General features: G+C 43.6%; 1 protein-coding gene across 3 annotated transcripts in view; it reads right to left on the reverse strand.

The window, feature by feature from the left end:
* rbfox3a (RNA binding fox-1 homolog 3a) overlaps positions 1-22,186 on the reverse strand; it is a 1,494,706-nt gene that overhangs the window by 1,233,770 nt on the left and 238,750 nt on the right. The window contains exon 1 of one of the 3 annotated variants that reach the window (XM_080208866.1): positions 19,182-19,235. The exons of the other annotated variants lie outside the window; for them this stretch is intronic. The gene's annotated coding sequence lies outside the window, so the exon portion shown is untranslated. Of the gene's footprint in view, positions 1-19,181; positions 19,236-22,186 lie in introns of those variants that run through there. 3 annotated transcript variants of the gene reach the window in all.

A 22,186-nucleotide genomic window follows, 5' to 3' on the forward strand; every position in this document is an offset into this window, starting at 1 on the left:
CATGATTAAAAATGTTGTGAAAGTAACATAATTAAGATGGAGCAGCTTTTCATTCTTTTGACAGCATGATAAATTAAAAGACTCTGCTGTTAGCACACAAAATTTTGAAATTAGAACCAGGGTATGTGCCTTACATACACTGAGCTGTATTTTTTGAAGTATGAAGGATTACAATGTTGTCATTAAATAAGTTTAAAAGAGAGTTATTCAATTCTTTCAGGAATTGCCATAGTTTTATATTAATACAGACCTTGACTAAAAGAGATCTGTGAATGGGCACAAAAAGTTACTTGCCAACTTATCTAAAACAGAATTTTCACCAGCAGAGATGCTTTCTTTCTCTGCTGGGCAAAACAGACATTAGACACTCTCTAAACAAGCATCTACAAAAACTGTCACTTGCCCAGGTTTGAAGATAATTACAGTCAAAGCAGCCTCTGTCTTCTCCCCTTCCAAAAATGGCAAGGGTCCTTGCAATAAGATATTGGTTATGGAATGGTATGTGTTATAGAATCTCCATGGGTGCAACGTTACCTGCCATTCATGCTATGCTCCCACTGCACGAAGCCAGCCAAATCTCTGCGCACTGTGACGGGATGGGAAAATCCCGCCAGCAGGAACGGTGGTAAGATTCTGGCCACGTCTTTTGTAGGTCATCCGAATGTCTTAATTCATTATTATAGCTGCTTCCACATGGACTGCAAGGAATATATGCTAGGAGCTAACTCCATACTTAGGGCTATACATGTCTTCTGCTCAACACTACACTGACCCGGGGTCTGGGTCGTGTTCCTTCTTACACTGTGTGGACATATTGTAGCCAGTCCCACATTACAGTCTGGCACATACAGGGTTATACTACAGATCCTGTCTCAAAATTGTAAAAAATGACGACTAATTAACAGCAAGATTATCTGAGAATTGTGTGTGGATTTGGAGATCTTGAATGGTTAAAGACCCAGCATCTGCCTAAACCTGCTGTTTATACTGCTTTCACTCCTTCTTGGAATGAGTATATTTTCAGCAAAACAAAGTGTCTCTCCGTCCTAGCAAAAATGGATGATGGAGCCACAAATCAAGCCCTGAACATTCCCATTTTCCTGGGGGTGTGGTCCATTTCATGCATGAATGATTAAGGAGGCCACTGGGCAATTAAATTACCAGCTGCCTCCAGTCAAGTGTGATTTTAGGAGCCTTGGAATGTGAAGCCAGAAGCATGTAGATTAGCCCTGATAAGAACACCTTTGAATTTTGTGGATTCATTTGCATTGCTAGGGTTCTCCTTTTGGAGAGATAAGGTATCCTTTTGAATCTGGCCCCAGGACACCTTTGGGGGAAGCCAGGTGCCCTTTGGAATTGTTAAAATTAGACATGAATGTGCATACAAAAAAAATGCACAAAACCACCAACTGTCAAATTCCTTGAAGCTGTCAACAGAACTGTCAAAACCAACTTTTAAAAGTGTCAAGAAAACATGTCAAAAGTGTCAAGTGGAATTGTTAAAAGCATCTGTCAAAGGGAGCTATCAATCTGTCAAGGAATTTAAAGGTCCTGCCCTTTAAATATTTGAACAAAAATGATTGGAGTGTTTAACATTACTTACTAAATCACCCTTTATGTTGACATGACCCCAAAGGCTTCCATTACTGAACTGCTGCTGAAGATTTGATTTCTCTCCCATCCACTATTATAGTAGAGTGCCTACCATTTTAATTTTATTAACAGTTACAAGTGGTTATAGATTATTTGAAGTGGACTATTAATTCCAATGTTCCAATTGCAAGAAATCATGTACTTGACTGAATTGTTTGGTGTTAGAAGGCTGTAAGTGGAAGAAACGTAAATGTGGTAAATGTTTTCTTTTAATCATGGTGTTTGTTTTCAATATACTGAAGCCTGCAGTATACGTGTAGAACTTTATTTTATCTCATCTTGCATGGGTCCTGAGGTCTGACCATGGTAGATGCTGGGTGAGTTTGTATGGCAGGTGTAAGAGCAAATGGTGGTGAGTGAGGAGGCACAGGTTGGCAATACATTGGCATGAAGGCTTGAAAGGGCGATGAGGGACATAGGTTGGCATAGAGGGCGAGTGGCCATGAGTTAGTATGGATGGGGCAAGGGGAGTGTGTTGTTGCGGGGGGGGGGGGGCGGCGGCGGTGGTGGTGAAGTGCTGTGAGGGACGTTTCATGTTTTGGACATGTTTGCTGGAGGCCTGAGGCAAGTCTTCCATCCAGCCCAGGCAGCCTCCTCACTCATCAGTTCCTCAGTCCTGGGGTTGTCTGCTCCGACTTCTAATGTAACCAAACCCTCCAGAGCAAAATTCTGACATTCAGGCAGCCATTTTTAGCAGTTAGTTTCACAGTGCCTAACATTCTCCCGAATCTCCCAATTCAGAGGAACGTTCAGGTCCTATTCTTGCCTTTCCTTTTCACTCTGTATTGGAGGAGAGGCCTTTCTTCAAATTAGCCCAATATTTTAATTCCAGGTTAACAGCTTGAATTCCTATTGCCGTTCAGATTAAAACACAGTGTGTTCCCAGACAGAAGGAAAATAAAGCGAAAGAAACACTGTGCCCAGAGTTAATAAATCACAGAACAGCCGGTTCACAATTGACTCAATTTATTCCAATAACATGAAAAACATGTTTTCAAATTACGTAAGCAGCTAAAATCTACCAGCAGAATTATGAGTTGTGTGTAATTCTTAATATAGCCAAGACTTATGTCAAATTTGACAACAAGTTTTGGAAATGATCACAATTATAGAATCATATGATCCTACAGTGCAGAAAGGGATTATTTAGCCCATCGAGTCAGCATCGATCACAATCCCTCCCAGGCCTGATCCCCATTACCCCACCGATTTACCCTGCTAACCCCTGACAGTAAGGGATAACTTAGCACAGCTAATCAACCTAATCTGCACATCTTTGGACAATGCAAATATTAATTATGTAGCCTGTGATGAGTCCAGGACTTGAATAAAGTGTGATGTACAGCAGGTAGTAGTTATACTGTGTAACCTGTTCAAGTTTCAGCAAAGCCAACCATAAAGAAGCTGCATGTGGGGATATTCACCAGGCCCAAACTTTAGGTGGGGTGGGGCAGGAAAAGAGAGAAGGAGTGAGTTAGAGAATCTAGTTGCAGAGTCTTGAGTTCTGGATCTGGATCCCAGAAAAGGCCACTCAAGGGCTGGAGTTTCTGGGTGACTGGCAGCCCCACCAGGAAAGGTGGGCACTGCCACTATTGGTGGAGTGAGAGGATGCCTCAAATATACTCCTGTACCAACTGTACAAACTGATGGTCATGGGTGTGCCTCATGCAAGTCCAGTGGATCCATGTTGGGCAGCTTTGCAGAATGCACCACAAACCATCCCTACACTCCACCCACCACTCCACCCTATTCTCATCTTCTGTATGAGGCTGCCACCATTCCGTTTAGCACATCTACTGTCTGGAAAATCCAGATGATATGTAAAGATTGTCTCAATTGACATTGTTAAGTGGCCTACTTGGCTAGCCTGCACTTTGAACGCAGGTAACCACCACACCTAGGAATCCAACTCCCTGAAACGTAGGTCAGAGGACTGAATGCAAAATTGCTGCCTGGTTCCCTCCAAACCTACCCTCGAGCTCACAATGACAATTCCATAAGACATAGGAGCAGAATTAGGCCACTTGGCCCATCAAGTCTGCTCCGTTATTCAATCATAGCTGATATTTTTCTCATCCCTGTTACCCCTGATCCTCTTATTAAACGAAAAACCTGTTTTTGTCTTAAAGGCACTCAACAACCTGACTTCCACAATTTTCTGTAGCAAAGAGTTCCAGATTCACCACTCTCTGGCTGAAGAAATTCCTCCTCATCTCTGTTTTAAAGGACCGTCTCTTTAGCCTGAGGTTGTGCCCTCTGGTTCTAGGTTTTGTGTGTGTGCACGCATGTGTGGAAAACCAAGTACAGAATACTCACAACATTAAAAACATTCCATGCAATGTTTTGCTTTTAAAAACTCCTGGGTGGTCTAATGAGGGGTTACCTCTATAATGTCACATCACAAATGCTCATATCACAAGGGCTGGAATGAGGTCAAACTGCTGTGCTATGATCTTATGGAGTGGGCTGACTTACCATTTGACTATTATTGTGCTCAGCTATCAGATGGGGATCTGAAGGCACAGTTATCATAGAAAGAATCACAGAAACCCTACAGTACAGAAAGAGGCCATTTGGCCCATCAAGTCTACACTGACCACAATCCCACCCAGGCCCTATCCCCTTATCCCTACATATTTTACCCACTAAATCACTCTAACCTACACATCTTAGGATGCTAAAGGGGCAATTTTAGCATGGCCAATCAACCTAACCTGCACACCTTTGGACTGTAGGAGGAAACCGGAGCGCCTGGAGAAAACCCAAGCAGACATGAGGAGAATGTGCAAACTCCACACAGACAGACAATGACCCAAGCTGGGAATCAAACCCAGGTCCCTGGAGCTGTGAAGCAGCAGTGCTAACCACTGTGCCGCCAGAGTTGTGTTGTACGAAAAACTACTTCACATCAATACGAAAAGAGAATGCACCTTCAGCGATCACAGGTTCTCTAAGAAAAGTTAATTAAAAATAATAGCTCCACAACCCACCAGGCTGATATCTTCATCATCTGACGTTGGAAGTAGAACCTACGCAGACGTTAAAAAAAAGGATTCAGCAAACTAAGTATTGCTTGGTACAACTAGTGCAACACTAAACAGGCATTACTTCTGTAACGTGAAGCTACAGAAAGAGTCAATGTATCTTGTGCAGACTCTTTGCTGGATTCCAGTCTCTCATTACATGCACAGCGCTGTTTCAGATCTGAATTTAAGTATGCGTATTTGAACTATCCAGAGCTCCAATCTAAATGTATTTGATGTTCATCTCTAATCGGTGCTCTTGTAGCTTTGTGCCCTTAGGAACAACCATCTAGTTACAATTTCCACTCTCCTTTTGTTGTTCATGAATTCTTGCAATACTCTATGCAATATGCATTCTTCACCGTTCGAAGTAGCTAAAAATCCTGTAACGTTACCTGTGCAAACCTGATTCCTCGGAAATCGCTGAGGCTGCATCAGTTTGGGTTTCTGCTAATCTATTTGCCTCAAAATGCAACGGAGGACTGCCAGGCACTGGAGTTTTAATCCTGAAGTGGACAGATGTCCTTGCTGTTTCATTTAAGTTCTTGCCATTCATCAAGGGAAAGCTATTGTCCTAACAGATTAGCTACATGCCCGGGATTCATTTACATTCAAAGCATAGAGAGGCAATATTTTTGCATTAATTGTCATTGATAGTCTCATAAAAGGTTTCACCCCAGAAGTCAGTTCAAAGGTAGGCAGTAAAATCGTGTGGTAATACATGACTGAACTATTTGAAGTGCAGCTTTGCTCACACAATGTAGAAACGTATTATAGAAGTCATATAAAAATATAGATGCCAAGAACTTGAAATAAAATAGTTTTAGTTTTTCCAAACAAACCAAGCCCCATGGTACCTTGTCAATAAAAAGAGTAAAGTAAAATAAGAATTGATGTTATATATTTGGCATCAAAGCAGGGTTATTTTCTATTTGAAGTACATTGAGAGTTCTAACCACAATCAATGCACCTCAGTTGTAACATTTTCATTATTAGATTCCACTTCTAGACTTCAGCCAATTCCTTTAACAGGCCCCTTATGGCTGCACCACTCTCTTCCACACTCCTGCTTTATTGAGCAAACAAATAGTCCTACATAGAATTTACACACAGAAATAGACCATTATGTCCAGCCTGTTCATGCCAGCATTTATGCCCCACTCAAACCTCTTCCCATCGTTCCTTATTTTACCCTGTATTCTATACTATTCACTGCAAGGGCAAAACAATGGCAGAGTGGTTAGCATAGCTGCTTCACAGCACCAGGGACCCGAGTTCAATTCCGCCTTGGATGACCACGTGCAAACTCGGCATTCTCCCCGTGTCTGAGTGGGTTTCCTCCCACAATCCAAAGATGTGCAGGTTAGGTGGACTAGCCATGCTAAATTGCCCCTTAGGTATCCCAAGATGTGTAGGCTAAATGGATTAACTAGAAGAAAATGTATGGGAGTTGTAGGAATAGGGTGGGGGTAAGGTAAGGAACTCTGTCAAAAAGAATCAGTGCAGACGGGATGGACTGAATGGCCTCCTTCTGCACTACAGGGATTCTATAAACCACTCCTGTAGTAGCTCCAGCCGCTCTATGGGTAAAGAGGTTTCTTCTGAGTTCCCTATTACATTTCATGGTGACCATCAAGTGGCCTCTTGTTTTGCACTTCCCCACAAGTGGAAATGCTGCATCCTAAGGAGGAACTTTTGAGCCCTATTTTACCATTTTGATGCAAAGTGCTGAGCGGACTTGAAACTGCAAATGTTTCAGATCCGACTTTTTGACCTGTGCGCAGGCACCCCCATATGCACTCTGCCTGACAAAAAATCTGCAATTCCGAATCATGCTGCACAAGCCTGTGGGCAGGGCTCAACACACCCAAATTCCTGCAGCTCCAATCAGCACCTCCAACTACGCATGCACAGAAAAGGATAAATGCACCCACAGATATTGCCCCATCTCCACAACATGATGGACAGATTCTCCCCCCCGCCCCACTGATCTCACACAGACAGCTGTCAGACTCTTGGCACTTATCTCCTCACTAACTGAAGCACACAAATTGCACTTATGAAACATTTGGAGCATATTTTGCACCGAATTTGGATGGGCAAACATGGTCGTCAAAGGGGAAGTGTCAATAAAGTTGGTGTGCAGCCCATTAAGCCAATTTAAATGCATGGAAATGCATTTAAGTGGCCATCACGTGTGGTCCTATCGCAGCTATTTTTGGGCCTTAGTAAAAGGGTGAAACTGGTGCAGGAGTGGGCACGGATCACACAACTCACCCCACGCCCAACTTTACCAAGTTTTCACATCCAAAAACAGGCGTAACTTGATGGTAAAAACCAGGCCCCACTATCTCTTGACTGGATTTTCAGCCATTGCCGAGGCTGGGATTAAAAGGGGCAAAAAAGTTATCCGTGCTGGCCAGTGTGGTGTTCCCCAACTCAATCCTACCTCCTGGTCACCTCTGTGGAGGCAGGATCAAGGCCAGAAAGGTCAATTTGATCAGACCCATCAAGGGCCTAAGAGTAAAAGTGGTCAACTGGAACTTTCCAGGTCAGCCTCCAAGTTCTCACTGGTGGCAAGGGAGGGGGAGCAGTTTAGATGCCTGGAGACAGACATCTGACAAAGTCAGCAGTTGGAAATCCCTCTGCTGCCTATCCAAGTGCAGTCCACCTCTTAGAGAGGCATCTTCCCATAATGGCTACTGAATCTGTTTTTTAATTCAAGATTTAAAAATATTGGAGGGAGAGCACCTCCATCTTGAAGCACCCTCTCTCTTATTTATTCTTCATTATAGCCCATTGCTCCTCTCAGGTTGGAAGACCTCTGATGGGCCCTCCAGCTTGAAGGGTCCACCCTCTGCCCTTAATTGGGCAGAAAATCCATCTCCGTGCCATTTAAGGATACATTTAAGCACACGGTACAGTGCTGCAGCAGGACATAGGCAAAGAGAAAGGGAAAAGGAACGTAGTAGTGATTGGGGATAGTGGGGTGAAGGGTATTGACACTGTCCTTTGTCACAATGACAAAGTGCACAGAAGGGTGTGTTGTCTGCCTGGTGCTCGGGTCCGGGATGTCGCAGCTGGGCTGCAGAGGAACCTGGAGTGGGAGGGTGAGAATCCGGTCGTTGTGGTACATGTGGGTGCCGGCGACGTAAGCAAAATGCAGACTGAGGATCTGGGGAGGGGTTATGAAAAGCTGGGAATGGAATTAAAAAGTAGAACCGACAAGGTGGTTATCTCTGGGCTACTGCCTGAACCGTGTGCAGATGGGCGTAGGGTTGACAGGATTAAGGAAGTGAATGGGTGGCTCAGGGATTGGTGTGGGAGGAATGGGTTTGAATTTATGGGGCATTGGCACCAGTATTGGGGTAGGTGGGACCTGTTCGGGCAGGATGGGGTTGGTCTGAACCGTGCTGGGACCAGAGTGCTGGCGAATCGAGTAAAGAGGACTGCAGACAGGGCTTTAAACTAATTAGGGGGGGGGGGGGGAGGAAGGAGGGTGCGAGGGTAGGTGACCTTACGAGGTCTAAAGTTAAGGAGAGTGTACATGTAAGGGAAGAGGCCGAGGATGTCCCAATAATAGAGGGAGTAGGGGGCGTGAGTATAGTTGGTGGCGTTGCGGCAAATAGGGTCCAGGTGAAGGCTGGGATGAAAGCACTTTATCTGAATGCACGAAGCATTCGGAATAAAGTGGATGAGCTGATGGCGCAGATCGACACAAATGGACACGATCTGGTGGCCATTACAGAGACGTGGCTGCAGGGTGACAGGGACTGGGAGCTGAATGTACAGGGCTATCAAGTGTTTAGGAAGGATAGGCAGGAGGGAAAAAGGGGGCGCGTAGCTCTGCTGATTAAGGATAGCATCACGGTGGTAGCAAGGGATGATATTGGAGCCAAGGAGCAGAGGGTGGAATCGTTGTGGGTGGAGATTAGGAACAGCAAAGGGAGGAAGACGCTGGTGGGTGTCGTCTATAGGCCCCCGAATAATGATCTGGAGATGGGGCGGGCTGTTAACGCGCAAATAAGTGCGGCGTGCAGGAATGGGACGGCCGTAGTTATGGGGGATTTCAATCTGCATATTGATTGGTCGACCCATGTTGGACGTGGGGGGCTCGAGGAAGAGTTCTTGGAATGCTGCTGGGATAGTTTCCTCGAACAGTGTGTGTTGGAGCCGACGAGGGAGCGAGCTATCTTGGATCTGGTGCTATGTAATGAAGCGGGTAGAATTAGGGACCTTGTGGTGAAGGATCCTCTTGGGGAGAGTGATCATTGTATGGTGGAGTTTCTGGTGCAGATGGAGGAGGAGAAAGTGGGTTCCCAGACACACGTCCTTTGTTTGAATAGAGGGGAGTACGGTAGGATGAGAGAAGAATTGGCGAATGTGGACTGGGAGAGCGCGTTGGAGGGAGGGTCTGTTGAGGAGCAGTGGAGGATCTTTAAGGAGATCTTTCTTGGTGCTCAACGGAAATTTATTCCGATGGTCAAAAAGGATAGTAGGAGGAGAGGTAATAAGCCGTGGATAACGAAGGAGGTGAAGGAAAGTGTTAAACTAAAAGCGGAGGAATTTAGAGTAGCTAAGAGTAGTGGGCGAGAAGAGGATTGGGAGAGGTTTAAATGTCAACAAAGATTGACAAAGAAGTTGATAAGGAAGGGCAGGAGAAACTATGAAGCTGGGCTAGCGCTTAACATAAAAAAGGATAGCAAGAGTTTTTACAAATATATAAAAAGGAAGAGGCTGGCTAGGGTGAATGTTGGTCCTTTAGAGGATGAGAAAGGGGACCTAGTGGTAGGGGATGGGGATATGGCTAAGGTATTGAATAGCTTTTTTGTTTCTGTCTTCACGGAGGAGGACGTGAATAATTTGCCGGGTGTTAGCGATGGAAAGGTGGTAGGACTGGAGGGTCTTAATGACATTACTGTTACTAGAGAGGCGGTGCTCGACAGACTGGAGGGGCTGATTGTGGACAAGTCCCCAGGACCGGATGGAATGCATCCGAGGGTTCTGAAAGAAATGGCGGAGGTGATAGTGGATGCCTTGGTGGTTATTTTCCAAACGTCGCTGGATTCCGGGGAAGTGCCGGATGATTGGAAAACGGCTAATGTTACGCCATTGTTTAAGAAGGGTGCCAGGCAAAAGGCGGGGAATTATAGGCCGGTTAGTTTAACGTCTGTGGTAGGTAAAATGTTAGAATCTGTCATTAAGGAGGAAATTGCGAGGCATCTTGAAGGGAATTGCTTGATAGAGCAGACGCAGCACGGTTTCATTAAAGGGAAGTCGTGTCTGACAAATTTACTGGAGTTCTATGAGGATGTGTCTAGGGTGGTGGATAGAGGAGAGCCGGTGGATGTGGTCTTTCTAGATTTTCAGAAGGCGTTTGACAAAGTGCCTCACAAGAGGTTATCGCAGAAGGTCAAGGGACATGGAGTTGGGGGTAGGGTGTTAGCGTGGATAGAGGATTGGTTGTCAAATAGGAGGCAGAGAGTGGGGGTCAACGGGTGCTATTCGGATTGGTGGATGGTGAGTAGTGGAGTGCCCCAGGGGTCGGTGCTGGGGCCTCAGCATTTTACCATTTATATAGATGATCTGGAGGAGGGAACCGAGTGTAGAGTGTCAAAATTTGCTGATGACACCAAGATTGGGGGAACAGCAAATTGTGCGGAGGGTGTGGAGAGTCTGCAGAAGGATCTAGATAGGCTGGGCGAATGGGCCAGGAAATGGCAAATGGAATTTAATGTTGGCAAGTGTGAGGTGGTCCACTTTGGTAGGAAGAATGGTAGGAAGGACTATTACTTACGGGGCGAAAAACTGCAGCAGGCGACGGTGCAGAGGGACCTCGGGGTCCTTGTGCATGAGTCGCAAAAACCCAGCTTGCAGGTGCAACAGGTGGTCAGGAAGGCGAATGGGATGCTGGCCTTCATAGCGAGGGGGATTGAATATAAAAGTAGGGAGGTTTTGCTGCAGCTGTATAGGGCATTGGTGAGACCGCAACTGGAGTACTGTGTGCAGTTTTGGGCGCCGCACCTGCGCAAAGATATTTTGGCCTTGGAGGGAGTGCAGAGGAGGTTTACTAGGCTGATACCGGAGTTGAGGGGGTTGAGCTATGAGGAGAGGCTGAATAAACTGGGCTTGTACTCGTTAGAGTTTAGAAGAATGAGAGGAGATTTCATTGAGACGTATAAGATGATGAATGGGATGGATAGGATAGAGGTGGAAAGACTCTTCCCGCTCAAAAAAGACAGTAGGACTAGGGGGCACAGCCTCAAGATAAAAGGGGGGCGGTTTAGAATGGAGTTGAGGAGGAACTTCTTCACTCAAAGGGTGGTGAATCTCTGGAATTCTCTGCCCGTTGAAGTGGTGGAGGCTGCCTCGCTAAATATTTTTAAGACGCGGGTTGATGGGTTTTTGATAGGAGAGGGGATTAAGGGTTATGGGAAGAGGGCGGGAAAGTGGAACTGAGCCACGACAGATCAGCCATGATCTTATTGAATGGCGGGGCAGGCTCGAAGGGCTGGATGGCCTACTCCTGCTCCTATTTCTTATGTTCTTATGTTCTTAAGGAGGTGTCCCTACGAAAATCCCAAATGAATGTTTTATTTCTTGAAGCAGAAAGGGGTTCGGGACCGAAAAACAACACCGACTTCTGTTTCTCCCCCCAGGAAGGGGGGATCCAATCTTCTGTCCATCGAAACCTTTCATGATTTTAAGGGATTTAACCAACTATTCCTTCGCCTTCTCTTTTCAGGAAATAGGAGGACCAGCCTGTGCATCCTTTTCTGCAAGTGTAACTACTTTGCCATACAGGGACATCATCCTTGCAAATCTGTCCTGTTCTTAGAGTCCAAGTGAGAAAAAAAAATTCCCCTGATCTCAGTTGGTTACAAACACATATTTTAAGCGGATCCTTCAAGTAAATCACGAAGCAGTAGCACTTATGTAATATCGCAATCAAAATCTAAGTAACTTGTAAATTCACATAAAAAATAAATCAGGCCACCTCATGGAAACAGAACAAACAAATTTGCTTCAATTTCTATACATAAACCGCTGAGTTAAGACAACGAATTCTGAGACTGGGAATATGTAATAACTGTTAGCAAAGTATACCAGATTCTCCTGAATCATACTGAAATTTAGGTTGTTCATACAAAATAAAACAAAACATCCTATTCTCGAAGGATGTTTCCAAAATTCAGAATTCTAAATTGGGTCAAAATTCAGATGACTTAAATGTGGAAATCTACAGTTCTTAAATGATGTGCACCTCCAGTGGTTAACTTGACATGTTCTGGCCTTTATGTTAATCAGTGATAATGATTTCCCATCTCAGCTCCAATTTATCTTTCCTTCCTCTCCTGATGCATTGACTGATGCTACAGCACAGTTTCACAGATGCTGACAACCCTCAGCATCTTCATCAGGCAGTCATATTTGATAGCTGCACCCAGACGTCGAATGTCAGTAAGCATCACAACGGAGTAGGCTACTGTCTAATATCTGCGCATGAATTTTCTAGGAGTCACAGGGTAACAATTTTCCTTGCAAAGTTTGCTAATCCTTCACCCGAGCGGCTATTTCACTGAACAGTTCTTCCAAATGGCTCAAGGTTATCAATCAAAAACCCAAGCTGTAGAAACCAAAGATCCAGAAACTTACCCGGTAAGGATTAATCAACCATGAAGGAACCTCATTCATTCAAGTCTATGCAAAGACACTCCTGGTCTGGGTCACATTAAATGGTTCTACAAGTGGCCGCACAATATTCTTGGAAAGGCAAAACATGAAAATAAATGTCCTCCTCATGATTACCAGTCATGGATCTCAATTGTGATTGAGCCAGTGCGCAATGGACAAGAACAGTTTTAACACTAGGTTAGGCTCTGTGTGCCAATTGTCTGCTGATGCTGTGCATATGATTGATGGTTACCCGCGAGAGGAATGGGAAAAGAACCAACATCCATTTAACTTCATCCCAAAGAGGAATCAGTTTTTCTTCCCTCTGCTGATCTGTGCCATCAAGTGTCACACCATGCTATGAATTTACTCAATGCGGACACGAGACATCCCAATACTATTCCATCAATGAAAACCAGGGCCACTTTGCTGTTGCCATTTCCAGATGAATTGCAATCTCAGCAGATAGCAGAAGGCAGCATAGGTTTAAGGCGAGAGGGGAAAGATACAAGAGGGTCCAGAGGGCCAATTTTTTTTCCACACAGAGGATGATGAGTGTCTGGAACAAGCTGCCAGAGGTAGTAGTAGAGGCTGATACAATTTTGTCTTTTAAAAAGCATTTAGACGTGCACCTCCAATGGTTAACTTGACATGTTCTGGCCTTTATGTTAATCAGTGATAATGATTTCCCATCTCAGCTCCAATTTATCTTTCCTTCCTCTCCTGATGCATTGACTGATGCTACAGCACAGTTTCACAGATGCTGACAACCCTCAGCATCTTCATCAGGCAGTCATATCCAAAGAGTATAGAGAGTATAAAGGGTATAGAGAGATATGGGCCAAATGCAGGCAATTGGGACTAGCTTTGGGGTTTAAAAAAAGGGACGGTCCGGACAAGTTGGGCTGAAAGGCCTATTTCCATGCTGTAAAACTCTATGACTCTAAAGAGATCAAAATGGTCGATTATAAAAAACAATTTGCTGGATTTCCCTAGCAAGGGAGATAAATGGTCAAGTTTCCCAATTGTTTATTAGCACAGATGGGTTTTCTTTACCAAATGTCCAATAATTATTTCAACTGTGCGGGCTGATCAAAGTGAATATAAATTACATTAGCATCGCATATCATGTCTTTCCTTCAGCATCCACCATCCCTCCCATGTTCCTTACCACTGAATCCTGAATGTTCCCAATTAGTGTATGTGGAGAGCTGACAATATATCGGACCAAAGGGAAATGAGGCCATTTATGAGAAACAACTCAAAACAGTAAAATTGATTAGATTGCAATGTTTTCATCTAGTTACGGTGTGGTGATTGGTAACCAAAACAACTTCTCCACCTGAGCCAGAAATGTTATCCTTATTCGAAGTCAGGCCTGTAACATGTCTCTAAATGTGGGTTAAGGACAATCAACTGGTAGCAAGCTCCTTCCAGTCATTGCTGCTGCACTTCAGATAGAGCTTTGAGCAGCGTTTGAAGCACTTTCTTTGTCCTCCCCTGGAACATTGGCTTTGCGAGTTAAGAAAACATGATCTGTCAGGGGAGACACGTTTTAAGCCATCCTGACACCGTGCCTAGTCCTTCAAAGTTGACTCGACAAGGGGAGGGGGGGGGGGGGGTGGCTCAGTGGCACAATGGTTAACTCGGGTTCAATTCCAGCCTTGGGGGTCACTCTGTGTGGAATTTGCACATTCTCTCCGTGTCTGTGTGGGTTTCCTCCCGGTGCTCGGGTTTTCTCTCAGTCCAAAAGGATTAGGTTGATTGACACTTGGGGTCAATTTAGTATGGCCAAGGAATTAGCAAGGTAAACATGTGGGGTTATGGAATAAGGCCTGGATGGGATTGTGGTTGGTGCAGACTCAATGGGCTGAATGGCCTCCTTCTGCACTAGGGATTCTATGATTTTTGCCTGCATGCTTGTGGGAGCCAGCTTCAAGAACAACACTGGTGTATGTTTGATCGCCATCCCATTGAACCCAGAGGACACAATGGAGGCACTGCTGGCGGAATTTCTCTGGTGATGTGTTGTTGATACAGAGTACAGCTTGTCCATCAAGTTGCACTGCGCTTTGAATCACAAAATCTTATGAGGCAGATTGGCAGCAGAGAAGGGAAAAGGAAGCAAACCCTGTATTCAATCCCATTACCTCATGGGATGTTCAGGCCCTTATACCCAAAGATCTGTGGATCGGGAATTAGTCTGTTCAGTCACATGACATTTCATTGCAAAAACTCGTGACGCCAAGAAGATGTGATGCTTGGATTGGAGGGATGACATCAAGTCTATGGTTGGATATTATCACACTCCCACTGTCCTATTGATTCTCACCCATCCATTAAGTGTATCTGATAGTAATGGGTGATTGAAAATAACCTGCCCCCTCAAATGAAGGGAAATTTAATAATATCCTCCAAAAGACAAACAAATCTCTTGGACATGCCTGTAAAATGTGTCACCTGTATTTGAATGGAATGCAGTCTTCCCATTTTATTCCATAAAATTTAACAAAATAATAGGTTTGCTTTGTAAGATACAAAAAAAGTTTGATTATTTCATATAACCTAAATTGTGCACATATGAATATCTTCAAGGCAATCCTGGCCAGATTTCTCTTTTAATTCCTTTGTGTTTTAAACTGTTCTCATTTCTTGCTCTGTTGCTCTCCCTACTACAGATCAATCCATGCTATGCACCACTAGAAGAGCAACTCTGATACGCCACTTCCTGGCCAGAAGTATACACCTGTGTCACTCTGACAACACCAGGTTTAAGTCCAACCGATTTATTTGATAGTAAACTCACAGGCTTTCGAGGTTAAGCTCTTCTTCAGGTGAATGGAGAGCTCTGGCTCAGACAGAGCATATAAAGCACAGGCTTTATATTTGCTGTGCTTTATATGCTCTGTCTGAGGCCAGAACTCTCCATTCACCTGAAGAAGAGCTTAACCTTGAAAGCTTGTGAGTTTACTATCAAATAAATTGGTTGGACTTAAACCTGTTGCTGTCAGACTTTTTAACTGGTGTTTACCCCAGTCCAACACCAGCATATCCACAGCATGTAGATGGCCAAGTCACCAGCCTTTCCATTGAAATAAATCTTAACTTCCATTCCTGTCATTGAGCTTTGGACAGACATCCACCCCCCACCCCACCTGCCATTCCTGGTCAGAATCCTATATCACAAATAAAGTCAATTGTGGCTTATTAGAATATATTTCCCCATTGAACTAATAAATATCTTGAAACACCATTCCAAAACCTTTATAATATTTCAGGAGTTTTGCAAACTTTCACAGAACATTAGAAAAGTGAAAAATAAAGTGTATTTTTGGAGATAGGCCCGGATCATTCCTCCTCAGCCAAAAGGCTATTCATTTCTTGCGCTTCGTTCAGTTTCTGTATGAAACATATTACACACTGGACAAATATGGTGTTCAGCAAGACTGCAGAAGAATTGAACTCGTGTGGTCTTGTAACCCTTATGAGAGCAGTACTGGAAGACAGATCTGAGGCAGTTCCTTTTGAGATTTTGTATGTGCCCCCATATTATATTCAACATTGATTATCATTTATTGACAGCAGATTTGGGTGTTTTTCCTTCTCATAAGTCTACATATAATAGGTTAAATGGTAAGAATAATGCCCTTGCCTGTTCATGAAACGTGAAAGTTGATGTTTTCATTATTGCATCTATTGCCATCAAATGACAATGAAACTTGATTTAACACTTATTCATTCAAGCTCCCTCCAAAGTCTTTGCAATGAAAGATGTAGACAACAGTTTCAGTTTATTTATTAGTATCACAAGTAGGCTTACATTCACACTGCAATGAAGTTACTGTGAAAGCCTCAGTCACCACACTCCAGTGCCTGCTGGGTACACTGAGGAAGAAATTTAGCATGGCCAGCACATCTTTCAGACTGTAGGAGGAAACCGGAGCACCCGAAGAAAACCTACGCAGACATGGGGAGAATGTGCAGATCTCTCACAGACAGTGACCCAAGGCTGGGATCGAACCCAGGTCCCTGGTACTGCGAGGCAGCAGTGCTCACCACTGTGCCACACATCAAACCAAAAATTCAACTAACAATTTAATAACTAAAAACCTTGTATGTTCTATGGATTTGAAACTTTCACATTTATAATGTTTTCAACGCTCTGTATCAACAACATTAACACTTAGTCCCTCCTTTTGCCTTCTATCTTTGATCTAATCTCTAGCTTGCTGTTGCCTTCTTTGTCTCGGTTATGTCCTACCTCATCTGCAGTTCTGCCATTGTACAGCCCGTCTTCCCCCTACTGCAGTAACTCATCCCCTGGTTGTTAACAGGAATATCTCAGATACAGACCTTTTAATTAGGAATACATGCCCAAGGCAAATGCAGCTAGTCCAAAGTCAGGAATACAAATGACAGATCAGGTTCAGCAGTTCTCCTTTTCAGTTGCAGAAGCCAAGTAAAAACACACAGACACACAAAAAAAAGGCAGAAATAATAAGTACCTGGCAAAAATAAGATGAAGGCTGCATCTAATTATCTTAGAACTGTACAAATTCTTGTCTATAAAGCCTTATTTCCTGTGATCCTAGTTTAGTTTCAACTCTCCACAGCCCCCATTATTAATTAAGTCATATTTATCATGGAAACTCCCTATGTAAACTTGTCACATTACGATTATATCTTTTTGCTGTGGTGCTGCCGCTGCACATCAGTTGTGTCTCCTAGCCTGTGCTGCTAGCAAGTACATAGATTTACAAAGATGAAGTTGGCTGGTGCCTAACTGCCATAACTATAAATACTAACACGAAAATTAACTTTGAAGAGCAGAGTGCATTGGTTCAAAATGGGAATGGAAACATATCTGCACATGCTGGTTCAACAATCCTCTGCCACCTAATCCTGCTTTGCTTGAAGACTACAATTGGGCCTCAGCTTTGTCCAGGGTCCAATATGACCGCTGGTTGACTCCCATTCTGGTAGCAGAGTGTCCCCTATGAATCAGGGCCTTCAGCATCACTTACGGTCATCAGGGAAGTTGCAGTGCACCATAGTGTGGCTTGATCCAGCATAGAACAAAGGATCAGAAATCTAAGCTGTAGAGCATAGGGTTCTCCGAAAGGCAGAATGGATTAATCTTGTGGGCCCCAGAAGTACACTCCAGCACTTTTGATGCCCACAAAAATAATTGAAGATTTCTCTTTGTTGAACCTCTTTTTTCCAGGACTTGCAAGTTCTAACCAATTATATTATCAGGATCCATTACAAGACATCAATTTCCAAATTACAAGGATTCCAATGCCTGGAACAAGTAGGGAACTTGCATACCCAAGTTAGCCCCCCCCCACCCACTACTGATTGCATTACTGTTCTTATTAGGGCAATAAAGCTATTGACTTCATTTGGGGCACAGTGGCTAGTACTGCTGCCTCACAGCACCAGGGACTTGGGCTCAATTGCTGGCAGAGTCTGCACATTCTTCCTGTGCCTGCGTGGGCTTCCTCCAGGTGCTCCAATTTCCTCCCACAATCCGGGAGACGTGCTGGTTAGGTGCATTGGCCATGCTAAATTCTCTTTCAGTGCACCCAAACAGGCGCTGGAGCGTAGCGACTAGGGGATTTTCACAGTAACTTCATTGTAGTGTCAATGTAAGCCTACTTGTAACACTAATAAACAAACTTTAAACTTATTCATGCCAACAGAGAAGATGCTGTTCCCTAAGAGAGGAAAGGGCACAAAGCTAACCAAAGCTGCTCTTGGACCTCTTCTAGTGTTGGATGAGAAAAAATACTGCTAATCACTTGGGTGAAATGTTGTGCCAGTCCTTTCACCCAGAAAATATAGCACAGGAGAAGCTCTAGCTGAAGTAAAAGGAGAAATACTTTTTTGTGATGTGCTGGTATAAACATCCCTCCCATTTTCCCTGAAACGTTCGCAAAATTTCTTAAATCTGCAGCAATAAGTGTGGGAAAGAAAATAGTACTTGCTATTTAGAAGTGCTGCCTTCTGCAAGGAGTTGCAACTAACTTGTATTTTAGCTCTCTGTTCAACTAATTCCTCGCAGACAGCTAAAGATTTACCACTCAGAGCCTCTTGCCAATAGGGAGCTATTTCGTTGACGTATATAGGCATAGCATTAGTTACGATTTAAAGTGGCGCTTCCCTGTGACAGTACCTGCACACAAGAATTGCATATCTGCACGTGAGTCTCTGCTGAAACTATTGACAAAAATCTTCAATCGCAGCGTGCACAAAAAGCAGGAAAGAACGGTGAAGTTTATGACACTGACAATGGGACGGTTCCTTCCAGTGCTTGTTCCAGTCAGAACGTAGATTCTAAGACAAATTTTAGACCCAAAACTGCAAGCAGCAATTGTCTAATCGGTGGCATGAGTCTGACAAAAATTAATGACAGGTTGAAGGCCCTATTCTAAAGTCAGAGCCTCTGTATTCATGATGCACTATTTCGTACGGCACGTATTAAACAAAAAAAAAGCTTTAGCACACACAAAAAAAAAACAGAAACCTCGAATGCTAACTTAAGCAATTTATTCAGCATCGCCTGTGCTGGCATTTACAACATGCTTCACTGAAGGTACTAAGCCACAAACTCCTTGAAGCAGCTTAGATACCATGTTAACAAATTAACACGACTACAAGTTGAAGTGAAATCTCTTTTTGCCAGTCTACGACAAGGTATCAATCGCGTTCAAATGTACTTTTGAGCTTTTCAAGCAAAGAAGCTTTTTTTTTCCCAGGAAAACACTGATTTTTTAAAAAAAGTGATTAAGGCTGAAGCCCATCCCCTCGTAGTAATAAAATGCACCATACCGGCTTCTGTGCTGTCAATCAAGTGACCGAGTTGACCTTTACTTTGCACGTTTCCTCGGCTGACGGAAGATTCCCTGTTCCCCCTTGTAAGGAAATGTGCAGCTAATGAGTATTGCCGTTCTCACTCCCACTCCTCAGCGCCTGCCTGTCCCATTGTTACACATCACCAACCGAAGCAACCTGCTGCCAGCAGCTGCTCCCTCCAGAATCATCAACCAATCACCTGCCACTGCTACCTCCTCTGACATCACATTCAGGGTGACTGGAAAACACAGAGCTCAGTCAAAAGTGTCCACGCAAGAACCCTTGTCAATCCTGGAGGTGCTGAAGGGAGAGAGGTGGGGAAAAGGAAAATAAAATTAAAGGGAGCAAGAGAGAGAGAGGGAAAAAAAAACTGCTTTCAGCAGAATGCCTCCCTCACATACCACTATCTGGCACTGCTGCGGCACACTGAAGTTGCAGAGAAACTGGGCACACTAGGCTGCAAAAAGCAGCATCCTAAAAATAACCAGATGAAAGCCTCTTCTTCCCCTTGGTGTAAAAAAAACACAAATGACAAGCAATTAAAAAGAGGATAATTTTGTTTTTATTTCATTCCAATTGTTTGATAATTAAATTCAATTAGTGATGCGTGCATTCTTAATAAAGCTCAAATATTCAGTTATTCAGGTTTTTGTAGCTTGACTCACAGTTACTCATAAATGCAACACCAAGGCATTCACACGTTCTGCTTTGTGTCAAACATCCACATGTGCTGCCTTTCAGGTGTTCTTAGGGAAGCCATGAACCATCTTGTGTACAAATTAATTGTTTCCACCACCCCCCCCCCCCTTCAGCCAAATGTCAAAGCCTATCACATTTTATTAAGAGAAAATAAAAATCTTAGCCTGCACTGGGCAGTGCACTACCAAGTGCCCCAAACAGCATATTAACAAGGTCTGTTAATCTGATTGATTACAACAATGTCAGAATTTACACCATCAAACTGTGTGAAGATATATCAAAACCTAGAGTATTGAATTTCAGCTGTCCTACCATGGAACTGAATACGGCCAACTCGTTCCTTCAAAATTTACATCCAACCGGATTTGGGTCAAATAGCTTAACATTTACAGAGAATAGAACCTTGATTTTTTTTTTAAATACAGCAGATTTCACTAAAGTTGTGTAATTCTGTGAGACAAAGAGCTCTCAAGGGTTAACTTGTTTTCTTTTCACTAAACACACTCAAAAATAAGGCAGCCCCAATTAATTCAATCAAATATCTATCTAATTGGCCATTATGCAGAAACATCCTAACCCAATGGGGCAGAGCAACACAATTCTGTGCCCACTCATTTCCTTATATGTACAAATAACCATTTTGGACACAAGGTTTTAATATCTGTCACCTCACATTGCACAGTTTAGATCCTACCCAGTAGATTAGTGGTTCAAACCAAAAACTAATTGTTTTCATACCACTTACCTTTATATTAGTGACTCTGGCCACAATCAGCCATTTATTTACTGGACTTCTGCTACAGTGGTAGGATATGTACAATATGTGCAGACAGGCACAGCAAGGCACAATATCACAACTCATGGACATTTTTCCAAATTTTGCCCTTGCCACACATGCGAGGAGAGTGCTGATCCTTTGAAAACAGCACACTTCGATTCTCCCCCACTTTTCCTTGTCAATGACCAGGTGTGCTGCATTCTTAATTATGCAGGTTTTTAATTCTTTTCCAAACAAACCCTTAAGGGCAAATTCAGGTCATATCAGCAGTTTGGCACTCATCTTTACTGATGCCACTAATTTTCTCAGAAGATACTAAAAGAATTGCAGGTTTCCTCATTTGGAATATTTGATCATTAATATCGAAGCAGTGGCTTTTATTTTCTCCCCATCCCTAGTGTTTCACCTGTAAACACTTGTACCCCATTTAGATAACAGCTGCTGGTTTGCTTTTGCAGATAATTAGCAGCTGCACTGAATTAATTCTTTGTGCAGATAGATTTGGTCGTGAAGTTAACTCCTTCACCTTGAAGGTATGGATTGAGATGGTTTTCTTTGCAGCAATGTAATGTGATAAAAGGTTAAGTTTGGCCTGTATCAATTCACTTATACCCTTTAGCTGTCACTGCAAATCGGAACCCATCACTCCCATTTCCACCTTTCTATATTCCTCCCTCTTCTTCTTTGTCCTGTTGTCATGCTTCCTTTCTTCTCAGATACTCCCCCCTCCCAAATCCCTGCCTCAAATCTTTAGTGTTTCTGAACCTTCTGACTCTCCTTCCCCTGTCCCAGGTTGGATTGATTCTCGGATAAGACTGTAGCTTCCCTCTGCGCCTCTTTTGGCATTCTCCAAAAGTCCCATTAATAAACTCATTGATGCCTTCTCCCCATGAGCAACAACTTCGACTGCACCCATTTTACTCTTACAGATCTTCCAGCCCAGTGCATTGGCAGGACACTGACTGCACCAATCTCCTCCTTGTCCGTTGCACTGTTCCCAGTACTGATCCTTTGGACTCTGCCACCGTAATCCACCTCTCACTGCCTCTCCTTCCAGAAGATGCAGAACGTTTGTTCACTCGTGAACAAAGCCCTTGTAATCTGTACGTTTATTGTGAATGGTTGCATCAACACCACAGCCTTGACAGAAACCTAGCTGAGGGTTGAAGACACGTTCCTTATAACTGACCCCTCACTGCCTTACTATACCTTTCACCATTTTCTTGCCCAGACCATTATTGATTGTGGTGGTCTGGCTCATAAATCTGAATGTCCCCTTGATCTGCTACTCATTCCTCTGGCATTTTCTCCTGCTTTGAGTTTCATACCCTGTTTCCCTCCACCTCTTACCTCTCATTTAAAATCCTGATCCTGTACCACCCACCTAAGTAACATGCCAATTTTCTTACCGAGATGTCATCAGCATTTTCCTCTGTCATCCTGTATACGGAGTGGCTTCTCATACTCAATGATTTCAACCTCCATCTGAATTCATCATATTCTT

This window comes from Carcharhinus amblyrhynchos, chromosome 21, assembly GCF_965287045.1.
Source record: "Carcharhinus amblyrhynchos chromosome 21, sCarAmb.v2.hapA, whole genome shotgun sequence".
NCBI lineage: Eukaryota > Metazoa > Chordata > Chondrichthyes > Carcharhiniformes > Carcharhinidae > Carcharhinus > Carcharhinus amblyrhynchos.